Below are 13338 nucleotides of genomic sequence, written 5' to 3'. Positions count from 1 at the left end.
TCAGACTTCAGGTCATCAAAACTGAAGAACTGTAAGAAACAGCTCTAATTATTGCCTGTTCTGTCTGAGAGGAAGGCCTACCAGCCAGACTTCAGAAGTGAAAGCAAACAGCTATCTGTGAGAAGTCAACCACGTGAAATTTAGCCCTATACTTCTGGTCAGCTACCAACAAGACCTCTCCTAAAGTGACACTGGGAAGGAATACAAAGGAATCCTGAAGGCATTATCTCTATTTCACGCCAGTGATTTCTTGACCATAGCAGCAGTAAAGATCACTGAGATTATCCCTGCTGATTCCAGTGGCGGTACAAGAAAACCAAAGCATTTGGCTCTGGTAGGAATGACTACAAGAGCACCAGCAGATATGTTTTAATATCAAACAGATGTCTATTTTATACAGTTTGATAGTGTTCTACTGTGCTGCAAAAATCACTTAAACATAGGGCAGATACAGTAGTTACTCTTTTGCTTTTCAGATCTACACCATCTTTGTAGTTCATTGACTAGAAATCAAATCTATTAAATCCACTCAGAAAGGTAGAAACGTCATGTAAATGTCACTATCAAGTTAATTTGTGACTTTATCAACATCAGATAAGACAAGATTTCTATGACAAACCAAATCCAGAACACAAATTTCAATGTCACATCTACATCATAAATTACCTTACTGCTAAACGCAGTCTGAAAATCTGTACCTAAAAAGCATCCCATCCAGAAGCTCCAGGCCATTTCCACAACACCAGATCCTTGTTTTAATACACATTTTCAGGGCACCTTAGGGTCTGTCCAATTTACATTTTCCCTGAGGTCTCCAATATCAATACCTTGCCCAAGTAAATAACTGAATTTAAAAACAGACGTGAAACTATAACTAAATTTAATGCTTGTTTCAATGTCAACTATGAACTTTATTTTTCAAAAGTGAACGACATGCATACTCTCCAAATTCCCTTTCTCCCCTTGTTGCAGAGCTCACACAAATTCTTACAGCAGAAAGTTACTTTGGTTAATATCATTGCATAACGCTTAACATAACCCACATGGATGCAATGACCCACAATGAAGACATTCTACAGCTGAAAAGTGGAAAATTGAAAACTGTCAGCACATCATTTTTTGTTATTCCACTTTTACATCTGATGTATATTACAGGGTATGCAATTAAAATGAACCCAGGTTCAGTCTTTGCTCCTCCCTCCAAATTAACACTGCTTGTTATATATCAGGTCAATTTATTTGTTCCTTGACTACAGCACACTTCTTGCTCCAAAGGAGCAGAGAGCCACTGAAACCTTCTTCTCCAAGCCCCTATGGCAGACACAGTGCTGAACCTTCTTTCCTACCAGTATGACAAAAAAATAAGGTAGATTTTTTTGAAGAATGAGGCCTTAAAGCAACACATCTGTACACTCTTGTTTGGTCCACTGGAGTCCATGGAAGACCTCACAGCAGATCAGCACAGCACATCCACTGTGTTTCTGTTGCAGTTCCAAGCATACATCACTTACAATTCAGTCCATCTTAAGTAACTGTATTACCAGAAAAATGTTTGCAAGCTTTAACTACTCATCATGTCAATCCAAATTCTACTACTTGAGTCATATTCAAAGAAAAAAAAAAAAAAAAAAACAGGAGAAGCAAAAACTGGTCTATAAGACACCATAAATATAAATTCTGTATTGATTAAACTCTGATTCATCTCACACAAGATTTAGCACACATAAAATTTTGTCTCAAAACAGAAAACTCTCAAGATCCTTTTTGGATTGAACTAGGATCTCTGAAAACCCAAACATGAAAGCTTTTGGCCTGTCAATTCAAATTCCAGATCCTCGTTGGCTCTGGGTTGTGCAGTTGGCAACAGGACAAATTCTTTTCCCACACAAGAACTACAGCAGAAATTCCCCAACACAGACTTAGTGTAACCTTCCCAGTTACACAAGAGTCAACCCTGAAGAGGGAAGCCTTCATCAGAAAGTCTGCTCTGAAATCTGCGACTGCCAACAGCCATGACGTGTCTTTCTTTGACTTGAAGTAAAATATATTTGGTTGAAAGTAACATTATTTATTTTGGTGGAAAGACTAAAGAGGGACAGGATGTTTTCTTATTCTGTTTATGAGTACAGCCTGTCAAGGGTAACAGATAAAACCAGAAAGAAAATACTGCTGGAAACCACCTTCTTTGATTCCTCACTTATTTGTTAAAGCCAAATATTACTCATTTTGTACATGTACCTGTTTCATCACTTGTAATAGCTGATATTTAAAGATCATATTCTTCCCTAGAACATCAGCATGCATGAAAAATAAAATGCCTCTGATACTGTACAGTTATATCTTTCCTCTTTTCAAGTATTTTCCTGTATTTAGAATGTAAACTGAATTCAGTTTTTTTAACCTTGACTTTGCCCAGAGGTACATAGACAGATTTTGAAAAGCCAGCAGTAAGAGGATGTTGTATTATCATCCAGTGCGGTATACTACAGCTTTTATGAGGCCTATTTTTACTGTCAGTCTTGATGTCAGTTTGAACACCAATTTCTAATAATGTGAATCTGGTTGCAAGCTGTGGAAAACCTTCACAGCCATGAAACTAAACAGTGTAGTCATTAGGATAAAAAGAAACATCAGCTACTACATCTGGACAGATTATTTTGACAGGTAGCTGGGCATTACACTATTCCAGGATCAGAATTTGACTGCGATCCTGGGCTGATGAAATATGTTAACACGTTTGCCATCAAAGTGCACAAAGTCTTAACCATAACTCTACTAACATTCTTCAGAAAAAATATCTTATTACAATTATTTGACATCTATAATACTTACTGTTTACACTGTGCCTTTCATTGTGTTGGGCTAGCTCAGCTCCAGAGGCCCCTTGCAACCCTTCAAACCTGTGATTCCAAAGCTCTAAAGCACAAACACTAATAACAAAAAAGCTAATTCAAGAGGAAAAACAGGTTTACTACCTCATCAGATACTTTGCTAACTACCCAAGATGACAGGACAAATTAACATTTACACTGCATGTTTTTAACCATTTTGCCTGCTTTGGGTGTTTTCCATCAAATATTCAGTGGTTACTATTTGCAATGATAATGACTGTCATTTCTAAGTTAGCATTGTTAACAGACTATTAACAAAAGAGACTCTTCCACACTCACAATAAATAGCTGTTGGCTCAAAAATAAATAAATAAATAGATTTCTTCGTTACAACTTTAGGTATACTTTGGCTTCATGGACTTCAACACACACACAACTTCTTCCAGAATTTCAGAAATCTGGTTACTGCCATCTACAATCAATTTCACATCAGTTACCAATTTAGGAAAGAATTCTGAAGCTGCAGAAATCAATGCTTGTACCACTAAAAATATCCTCTGTGAATCCATTAGGGAAGATGATAAATGGTAACACAATTTGATAATTCGAGTTTAAAGCTAAATGATGAAATGAACAACACTCTCTCCAGGATACAGAAGTATTCTAGACTAAACTCTGCAGCTAAGAATTCAGGCAAGAGCAAAACCTTAATTTCTATAAAACAAGATAATCAGTTTATCGTGAAAGGAGCAGTGTTCTTCAAGGAAAGGTTGAAAGAAATTGGCATGAGATACGAAACAAGCCAGTGTTTCACGCCCAGATCATTTCTTCTCAAACACTGATGTTTTATTATGAAGATCCTGAGATACTGTCAGCACCCACAGCACACACTACTGAAATGGCTGGCATGTACAGAGAACTGGCTTCCTGAACACGCTATTAGCCCAGCTGCTCACATGGCTTGGTGCTCCACACTCTTCAGCCTTAACTTTCAAGAGTCAGAATAATTCATCCATACTTTTAAAACAAGGTTTTAGACTCCACCCTCATCCAAACAATTTGAGCATCACCAGCTATCAGTACGCACACAATCTTGTTCACCATTATTATGAAGATGGAAAAACACTTGCAGAACCACAACACTGGAACAGAAGACACTGACTACACACATTTTAGTGAGAAAGAAGTGAACAAACACAGAGGAAACTTTCAAGACTAGTCACAGTTTGCATTAGAAGGTGCTGCTCACGTTCTAGAAAGGTCAGCTTAGCATTTTATCTTATGTACCTCCCCACGCAGAAAACTCCAGCTTACATCTTCAGCTTGCAAACAGACTCCATATTTATCCCAAGATGGATATAGACAATCACAATCTATTATTTATCACCTCAAGATTAAAACGCTGTACCTTTCCTTACCTTATTCAGGCAATGCATTCCTAGAAATACATCCAAAGGGAATGTTCTGAGAAGTGTGTGACTAGCAGGCAAAGCTATCACCACGGCCTCTAAACTACAAAATAATGACACATTTAGAATACACCACTGTCATCAAATCATAATAAAACTTAAAAAAAAAAAAAAAAAAAAAAAAAAGATGGGCAAAGAGAGATGTAGCAAAACTCAAGAGCTGAAAAAACAAAGGCAAGCATTCAAGACTTAGAGTGACATTTGAAATTGATTTAAATATGTCATATCTCCTAATTTAGTGTCTATCAATATTGCTGTACAATGCTAAATAGAAACTTGAAATGATCCTTTCTTACAGTACAGCTGACTTCCTGACCTCTGCAGGATTACGCTCTCTCCCAGCTCAATGGGAGCAGGCAATCTTTTCTGCATTATTATTATTTCTAGCATTTCCACAGTCCCTCTCTTCCATGGATGAGCAGAGATGCTGGAGCTGAAAGCAGTGAGACTGACATCTGGTTAAGTTCCTTCAAAATAAGTACCCATCAGGTCCAGAAATTTCGACCTACAATCAAAATATAAGAGTTTGTTTTGATACAGGGATGTCAGGATCAGTAGTTAGACTTCAAATTGCTCCTATAGGAACGCGTGTCATCTTGTTTTTGACATCTTCACCAGCCTAACAATTTAGGGCTGAATTAAACAGATTAGAGGATTTTGTTTGCTTAACTTTTATAGAGCAATGACTCTACCACAGTCTTTATTTTCCTCAATCTGACTTCCCAGGGGGTAAGAATCTGCAGAGCCAATTTCCTGTCCCACAGTTATTGAGCAGAATGGGAAATGGCAGTTTTCTCAAGAGCATCTTTCCCAGATACTTTGACACAGGACCTTTTCTTTCATTTCTGTGCCAAGATTTTGGGTGAACACATCAGCCAATACACAACAGCTCGAGTATAACAGATCGATCGGACTGCTTCTCTGTCAGAATTCCACTGGTCACCTTCCCTCAGCTCACACTGGAGGATATTATCGCTTTTGTTTTTCCTATCTATTCCTACCAGAGGGCCTGAAGAATGATATACTAACTGCATTAGATCAAATTCACATCACTTACGCTGAAAAGCCAGAATGGCTGTGACACTGATATCACTCCCTCACAGCAGCAATGGAGGGTGAAAGCAGAGTGGATGTATAAAAAATTAAAAAATAAATAAATAATATGATTAAAAGTAGTCAGGATAATCTATTAATTTAGATCCAACTTCTACCTCTACTTTTCTGTCATGCAGAAGCATAAACAACAAAAACAACAAAAAGAGATTCCATCCATGCACCCATACGCTTGGCAGTTTAAGAGAGGATGGAAGAAAATATCATGTTATATTTTTCTTGGAGGAGTATCAGGAAGCAAAGCAGGGAAAAGACAACAGAGTAGCACAGATTGAAGAAAAAGGGGCACACAAAAGCTTTAAAACTGTCATTATTTCCCCTGCAAAATACACAGAGGTGATTCCAACCTCTGCAGGCATTATCAGTTCACAACCTCACTGGTTACCTTTCCTCACCCCAAGCACAGTTAGGAAGGTAGAGAAATGCCTTAATGACAAAGCAATGGCTGTAACGGTTTCCACAGAAAACATGCCTAATCTTTATTGTTTTAAAGGGAAACTGTCAACAGTTGTGGTCCTAAGATTTACCAAGCTAAGAAACATGCTTATCTTCCAGATAGGGCACGCAGTTTCTCAAAGGTAGAAATCCCTTCTCCTTACACACACGTCTTACTGGAAAAGATAAACAGAAGCTGATTGGATACAAAAACTTCTATTTATCCTATTATTTACGCTCTAAGACATATTCCAGGCACTGTGTAGAGAGAAAATATCACTGTATAAACAACTTTCACAAACTAAGCCATATTGGCTTGTTCTCCAGATGAAGAAAAAATATTCCTGACAAACGGAAAACTGCTGGAGACATTTTAAGGTTCTGAAGTGGAATGAAATCTTACTTTTCGAACAACAGAAGTGTACTCTGAAGCGGTTGGGGCTTTTTCAGCTATGCCCAAGAACATAATCCAGCACGTGAGCACATTCAGTAACAAAATACCAACCTTAGCAGGTAAAGACACTAACAGATAATTCAAGAGGTGAAACACGTGAAGGAAACTGTGGAATCTTACGATGCAATTTGTATTTCCAGCTATAATTTCTTCAATTTAATATTTACCTGCTTCTCTCAGGCAAGGGATTTATTGATAAAATTTATCAGCCCTTGGCAAATCACCATACCATGAACTGTTCTGAATAAGCTGTGCAGGCTGACGCTTCACTTTAATTCTCTCTAAACTCACACTCTTTCGGTATTAAGCTATTCCATATCCCCTGTGCTGCACCTGAAACCCATTTACACAGCTTTACATGAAGTGCAAACAGAGTGAGAATCATCTCTCAAAGACCTCTGAATTGCTCAGCCTTTGCATTGCACTGACCAATTTCCATGTACATTTCCATTACACATACATGCAGAACATGATAAATACTGTAAAACTTAATCCTGCAAACCTTTACTCGACTTCTGTAGATCCAGTGTCGTAACTGGGACTCCTCATCTGTTTGAGCACAAACATAGCTGTTGGCAGTGAAATTCTCTATCTTCCATTTCTTGTCTTTGCAGTCTTCAAATATAATTGAGAAGGCCAGGAGCTCCTCTCCACTGCTAATGTAAGCAGCCTCACTGGGGAAACAGACTCCCTTTTTCCACCCCAACATCCTAAGATGATGCAAAAACTACACTTCTGGCTGAGCCTCAGCTGAACAGCCAAGCAGGTCAGTTAAAACCTGTCTCCTGTCCTAAACATTAGAAGATTGATATTCTGTCAATACTCAATAACCAGGTACGAACCAGTCAGCCAATAACCAGCTGCTTAGAGAGCTTCACAAACAGCCACATCCTGGGATTCTTCCTGGAAACGCTTCATTACGAAATAACTAGTGATTTATTTGTTTATGTTAGTGATTAATGACTTTTATTACAAATATTAAAGCATTACATGAGTAAACACCATCCACTGGTTGCACGTGTCCCCTAAGCTAAGTAAAACAAAAATTTTGTTTGTCTCAAAATTTCATCAAAACATACTGGAGCACTTTAGAAGGAATTACCATCTTGAAATATGAAGAAACAAAAGTGAATGGATTTGACCTGATCCAATAGAAAAGCAAGGAAGACGTTTCCACTGTCTTATCCATTAGGCTCCACAGTGTCCTGAACGTGACTTATCAGGCATACACATATAGCTTTGCTCACACTGCAGTCTCATAAAGAATGATAAAAATTCAAAAATACACCAAACAATTAAATTAATTATCATGCATCAGCAGCTAAATCTGAGTTTTGTTCTAGTGTATGGAAGCTTTTTGCTTCAATATAAAATTTCATCCGAAATAATGATTAGTAAATGCGATAATAATGTACTTATGCCATTCTAATGACAACTCTAACAAAAAAAGAAAGCAAAGTATTGTCCCCTACTACAACAATAAGGAATTCTTTTCTTACTTCTGTGTCCCTCTTAGGGCATAATATAATTTTGCATGTTTTAATATTTTTTTCAAAAAATGATCATTTAAAAAGAAAAGTTATTAGAATTTGTCATCTCTATTGTGAAAAAGATCCATAACCAACATGAGTTACAGTGCAGTTGGGCCTATTACTTATCAGCTTGCCTGAAGTCCAAAAATGCACATTCCACTTGCATGTTTAACACACAGTGTAGCACTGTAGTAGTGAATGGGCTCCCCTGAACAGGTATCTGATAACACAGACAAGAGCTGAAAAAGGAAAGCGTGGGATTATGACCCACAAAGGGCTGAAAGAGGTTTCCCAGCAATCACACAAACATCAGAGTTTTAGCATCGAGTGTATGAACTACACTGAATTCCGAGTCCTCCTGTGGACTTCTACAGGTTTTCTTTCCAACCATTGTATTAGCGGGGAGGGGACACTCAAAGCTTTAATATGTTTTATTAAAGATGCTTCCAATATAAGACCTAACACCTGGAAAGTTTTAACCTCTAAGACCAGGAAGCTGCAGGTCTCCAATTCCCAACATGTCTCTACACTGTAATAGAGCACATACTGTGAGAAGTGGTCCTTACCTACTGGAAACGAAGCCTGACCTCTCCTCTCCCCTTTCTGTTTCCTAAATATTCCCAACAGCGACTAATCTAACCCAAGAAATTCTCAGAACACACAATCCACATGGAGGCATGGCAATCCTACCCGTAACCCCCTCAGCTGATCAGCATAATCTCAAATTCCTCCCTGAAAAGCCCAGGGTAATGCTGCACCCTCTCAACTCAAGGAAAAACCAGGAACAAGGTCAAAGTCTCTCTGGCTGCAGTTCAAATTCCCCCAATATTTACTGGCTAAAATGCTAAACTCTGATTTTGTTTTCCCACTCTGTATGACCACCATTTTCAAAGTTTTTCAAAGAAACCCGAAATACATAACATATACATGCTGAAAAATAGGAATGCTCTGCAATCCAAATAATCAATATTGCTTTATTCTGCAATGGCCTAAAATGAGTTAATTCAGAATATCAGACTTCACTTGATTTCATGCTGTCACTTGGTAAAGATCTATGCTGGGTTTTGATTATTTGTTTTTCTTGGAGTGGGAGGATTATTTTCATGCAGAGAGGATTGATTTCATTCCTCTGTGAGCTGCTGTTGATATTCCCAAACAGAAAGATTCCTTTCTAGAATTATCATCAATATATATTACGGGAGTGTTTACTTCCATCCTGCCTCTGTTCTCAAAGCCTCCTCTGTGTTAATTCCCAGAGCAAGGCTACAGGTCTCCTGCACAAATTTTCTCTGTAGATTCTCTAATCCTTTTCTCCTTAATCTCCATTTTACAAAAAGAAATCCACATATGCATGGTCTGTGAGAAGCTAAGTAACTTTACCTCTCACCATAGTTACCACATCTGATTTAAGCACTGGCTCCGGACATTGAATCATTGTCCTTTAAGATTAAAGATTTTTATTTGTGTATGTGCCTTGATACGTTCAACAAGCATAAAATCCTAAAAACAGATTGATTTTAATATCATTAGCAGACAATTACATTTCAATTTATGCAACAGCATGAGAACATGCCATCCACCTCTGCTGCTTCTGTACAGTGTTGTTTTCCAGGATCTCAGAAGCTCCAACGTTTAAACGTGTTACTATGACTGTTATTAAAAAGATTTTCAGCCTAATTCAATTCTTGGAATGGTTCTGAAGCAATTTTACATTCAGGTTTTCATCTGTGTGCCCAACTATTCCATTACACTTTTTGTCTCTCATGGTAACCAATTTTATTTGACTTAACAGAAGCTGTTCAAATATTTAAAGGCGCTCCGAGATGGCAGGAGTTTATCTAGGAGCATACATGTTGTGTCACAGATATTCCTTTCCTCGTTCTTACTCGCTGCCTTTTTTTTTTCCCCCCTCCCTAGGAAACAAACGAGCTCTGGACCGGCCCCACCGCACCGGGAACGTGCTCACTTCATCTGTTTATGCGAATATTCAAGTTACAATGGGCACATTTGGAAATTACAAGCTCGGCAGTTAAAGCAGATGCTTCTTACGTTCCTTCATATGCACGGTATCCCTCTGCCAGGATCGGCGAGCGCGAGAACTAAAGTATAAACATCTGCAACACCTCGCCGTTTTGTTAACATTCTTGCACGCATTTCCTTGCTAACTCCAAAAAGGCACGACGGTGTTAAAACGGGGAAATCGGGAACATCTGGGGCGATAGCGACGACGAACGGAATGAAACATGAATAAACAAAAACATGGCGAAAGTGGCCTGGGGTTGTTACACTGTCAGATCATTTTTCCAAGCCCAACATCAAGGCTTTTGTTACAACCAAAGCGGTCATTTGCATGGAGAACCAACAGGGTTTCTTCTTCTTCAGCGTTTCCCGACCGTAACACACACTCGCTCTCCCCGACACACACACACACACACACACACACACGCAGGCACAGCTTCTCTTAGGCAAACAGCACCGAAACGCACACATATTCACAACTACGGAACCCACGGATCGCGAGCAACGCTCCGCGGACCGAACGCTTCGCTACCGAGGCGGAATTTCGGCAGAAAAACAACAGACAAACCTTTGGAGCGCTGCCCCAGCCGGAGTTGCTCTCCCTCTCCCTCTGCTCGGCTGTTACTGACAAGATCAGGCTGAGATGAACAAGTCCCCGCTCCTCCAGCCTCGCAGCTCTGCTCTTCCCACCCGCTCCGGGCTTTAAATAATGGCAAACTTTCACAAAGTTAAAAAAAAAAAAATGCCCTGAATTAAAGGAACGCGAGGCACAATGACAGGAAAGCAGACAGCGCTGCCTGGACAATCACTGCAGCAGCACGAAGGGCACTGCTCCGTAGTTAGGGCTGTGTCAGCACTTTCTTCCTCAGCCCCCCCACTTTTCAGGGGCTGCGACTCAGAGCGGTAAGAAAGTGCTCACGACTAAAACAAGGTGAGCCCCCCTTAACCCATCCATTCACATCACTCAGAAAGTTACAGGAGTGCAGCAGGCTGGGCACATTTAGCAGCACATCCCCAAACGACATTGTTTGTTGTTGTTTTTAATGTAAATAAGGCTTTTAAAATGAGATATCACAAGGATTCTATCTACGTTGTGTATCTCCCCTGACACCCCCCCCCCCTCCAATATGTACATATTTAAATCAAAGTTCACAAATCCTTTGACACCTGAAATTTGCTTTGTGTAAGCATGGCATAATTCCCCCAGCCCTGCTAATTCTCACGGCCTGCTTGCACTCCTCTGCTGTGGGTTCAGCTCCTATCCATTCAGGCAATGTAGGAAACTCCAATGCTTGCTGAGCTCACCTGCACCTTACTCTGATAAGCCCACAGTCCTCACAGTCAGGCTAAAATAAGAAAACAATGCATTTGATCTGCACACAAGTAATTTATTTTAAGGAAAGACTGTGCATTTATTGCAAAAATGCAAAACAACCAAAGACTGTTGGGCAAGAAACCCAAGTGTACGTTTTGCCCCTTCTGACTGATACAGAAGAGCTTATTTATGCTCACAAAACTCAGCAGATCAACACTTGTTCATCAAAAGAAGCTTCTCTGCTCTCTGTCAATTTCTGACTCTGCGGTTATGCTTCATATCTACTACTTGAAATGAAACGGTGGAGCAACCCCTCACAAATGCCTTGTTGCTGTGAATAACTCAAAGCAACTATTTTCCCAATAAGGTGCTCTCAAAATACTCCAAGAGCTCATGTCCCAAATCTTCATAGACCTCCCAAACATCGTAACAACTCCTGAATAGCTGAAGGTGTCTGAAAATAGCATCACCCACCTCACCCTCCTGTCCTGCTAGCACAGATGAGCTGCTGTGCATCTTTTGAACCTAAGCTATTTCTATATTAACACCTTGTTATGTATGCAGATCCTGAAATAAAAATAAAATATTGAAATATTCGTTCTTCAGAAGAGAAATACTAACATGAAAGGTGAGGTCCTCAGTATCTCACACACATCATTACTCACCAGAAGAATATAGCAGAGGCTTACACTGCCACACTGGAACACGGACAGCACCATAACTACCCATCTACACAGAGGCAGCTCTTCCCTGCCTGAGTGTAAAGGCCTGCTCCTACCTAATCCTCAGACCCAATCCTTACAGCAGCTTTGTGTACTAAAGAGAGAGAAGACAGCGATATGCATTCCCTTTGCCACCTCAGTATGGAGGATATCAGTCCAAAGAAAGCCTCAGAGCACCAAGGTTTCTGCTTTGCTCTACCAAAACCAAACAAAACACAGGGTGTTTACGCTTCTGAAAGATACAGAATTTGCATTAAATGCTTAACAGCACACATCTTCCTCTCTTCATTAACCCAGAGTAAAGTAGAAAACAATTGGAAATGCCTTTAATATCTCTCCAAACAAGGCTGGAGGACTCTGTATGCTCTGCTTAATTTTAACTAATTGCTAATACACTAATAAGATGCTAAACGAGAACAAGCATTAACAGATTATGATTCAACTGGACAATGCCAAGAAGTACAAAATGGAAACTAATTTTTATTCCATTTACACCACTAGGGGACAAAGAAAAACAAACAAGATGCAGTGTGTAAACCTTCTTAATTGTTCTAAATTTGTGTTTCCTACTGAAGAACAGAGTAGTTGAATTTACAAGACCTCTAAAAGCAAAGCCATACTGGCAATTAAACTGAACTTAATTTAATTATACCTGGGCTTGATAACTTTGTATGGTAGGTTAAACAGAAGACATTTATTAACCTAATATTAAAGAACAAAGTACAACCTCTGTATATGAATAACCATAGTAACGAATAGAAACGACCATAAATATTTTGTTAAATTCAGCAGGAAACGACAGATTTTAACAGGTTCAAAAGATCATTAAGCTTGGTTCTCATCGACGCATTTACCAGGCCAGCATTTGTATTACAAACCAACAGCTGCAACCTAAAGTTGAAAACATGCCAGAAATATGAATAGGTCGTATCAATATTTGCACATGAAGCCTAGGACATAAATTAGTTGACACGCAACAATTAAAGCTTCCTCTCCGAAGTTGCAATATTTAAAGGTTAAAGATTAGACATGCTCCCTCTTGTGTTAAACTAAGAATACACAGAATACATGCTGCTTTCTCTGACATGATGGTTACTTGGCCATCTGTTCCATTAAGCAAGCCCTTTAACTTTGACTACTAATGCCTGACAAGCCATCGCCAGTAAATCTCAAGCTTAAAGACAGGTAGAGCCTGAGCACACAGCCTTTATCCAGAGAACATTTGTCTTATGTTACATTAACTACTGCATTAACAAAAAGGACCACTAAGGACATTACTTACGAAAATTCTGTGTGAATAAGATTTTTGGACAAATACATACACAGCTTGGTGCATTACACAGGAAGACTCACTTCTTCAGTGCCTGCACACAGGGATCTGAGGAGCTAGAAGTGCACCCAGTTCAAGCTGTTCAGGAACACCAGTGATATAGAATATTAAACAGCAG

General features: G+C 39.3%; 1 protein-coding gene across 3 annotated transcripts in view; it reads right to left on the bottom strand.

The window, feature by feature from the left end:
• The window catches only part of CTBP1 (C-terminal binding protein 1), a 211463-nt gene that overhangs the window by 196847 nt on the left and 1278 nt on the right, over positions 1 to 13338 (bottom strand). The window contains exon 1 of one of the 3 annotated variants that reach the window (XM_065735899.1): positions 10422 to 10465. The exons of the other annotated variants lie outside the window; for them this stretch is intronic. The gene's annotated coding sequence lies outside the window, so the exon portion shown is untranslated. Of the gene's footprint in view, positions 1 to 10421; positions 10466 to 13338 lie in introns of those variants that run through there. 3 annotated transcript variants of the gene reach the window in all.

This window comes from Cyrtonyx montezumae, unplaced genomic scaffold, assembly GCF_038088225.1.
Source record: "Cyrtonyx montezumae isolate F1298 unplaced genomic scaffold, pur_monq_1.0 scaffold_2, whole genome shotgun sequence".
Taxonomy (NCBI): Eukaryota; Metazoa; Chordata; class Aves; order Galliformes; family Odontophoridae; genus Cyrtonyx; species Cyrtonyx montezumae.
The sequence above is the reverse complement of the archived record's forward strand: the minus strand, read 5'-3'. Positions and strand labels throughout refer to the sequence as shown.